Source organism: Octopus bimaculoides, chromosome 7, assembly GCF_001194135.2.
Source record: "Octopus bimaculoides isolate UCB-OBI-ISO-001 chromosome 7, ASM119413v2, whole genome shotgun sequence".
Taxonomy (NCBI): domain Eukaryota; kingdom Metazoa; phylum Mollusca; class Cephalopoda; order Octopoda; family Octopodidae; genus Octopus; species Octopus bimaculoides.
Window position 1 is genome coordinate 88585923 of NC_068987.1, and position 1269 is coordinate 88587191.

The following is a 1269-nucleotide window of genomic DNA, read 5'->3' on the forward strand; positions in this document are numbered from 1 at the left end:
GTTGTAAGTGTTTATTGTGCGAAAACACCTAAAGCACCACGAGGCTCGGCAGCGGATAGTGGCGAACCCTGCTGTACTCTCTCACCACAACTTTCTCTCACTCTTACTTCCTGTTTCTGTTGCGCCTGTAATTCAAAGAGTCCGCCTTGTCATGCTGAATGTCCCCGAGAACTACGTTAAGGGTACACGTGTCTGTGGAGTGCTCAGCCACTTGCACGTTAATTTCACGAGCAGGCTGTTCCGTTGATCGGATCAACTGGAACTCTCAACGTCGTAAGCGACGGAGTGCCAACAATCAAGTGATTGGAATGTAAGCAATTTGTGGAAAGAAAATTGGTCTTTTTATCTTTAATATCATCTACTTTTATCACTTGTCTCTTATTGGGAGGAGACGATCTACAATATCGATATACTGAGATTTCTGGATAAAATGAGAGTATTATTACCGTTTGAAAAGCAGGCTAGTCAGCTCCTGTAGTCTTTGATTGAATTATTGTCTTGAAGAAAATAGAAAGCAAGGTTAACTAGGCTGTCATTTTGTGTGTTATTAAGTGCCTTAACGATATATCTGGAAATACGAATTACGGAAAATACCAGTGTTTTCTCTATTCCAGTTTAGTGGAAAATGTGAACGCCAATGACCTAGAAGTTACACTGGGCGTCGAGGGAAAGAAGCACAACATAAATTGTAAAGAATGCTTTCAGGTGGATGAAAATGGATATATGCCAAACCCATTAGTCTTTAAATGGTAATAGATTAAAGTAACTAGAAGCAAGACGGGATTCGACAACGGGGGAATTCTGTGTCAGAGAAGATGCACTGAAATGATCTGAACAAAATGATGAAGCTGGCATTTATTCTTTCGTACAATGTTTGTGGATTGTTGCCTTATGTTAAGAAAAAAATTACTGTTTTTTACATGAAGAAACCAGAGCTTAATTCAGTGTGAATCAAACTAGATTGTTGCTGTCTTCTTGTCCTTGTTGCCGTCGTCAATATTGTTTGTTTAGCCCTTGGTTAGCCTTGGTCGAGAAGACCCGTGATCAAATGTGCTCCAGCTGTAACTGTCTGTTTTATTTGTTTGAGAGGTAGTTTACATAAATTTACATAATGCCATGAGTCTCGAGGGAGATTTGGTCATTATTTCTAGCAGGCTGAATGACCACATACAGTACTGCTTCGCTCGATCGACAAGTTGTTTCATGTGGCAACAATGTGTGTGTATGTGTATGTATATACATATATACATATATATATATATATATATA

At 39.1% G+C, this 1269-nt stretch overlaps 1 protein-coding gene across 1 annotated transcript in view; it reads left to right on the plus strand.

The window, feature by feature from the left end:
* The window catches only part of LOC106870569 (rhodopsin), a 238547-nt gene that overhangs the window by 121588 nt on the left and 115690 nt on the right, over positions 1-1269 (plus strand). The window lies entirely within an intron of this gene.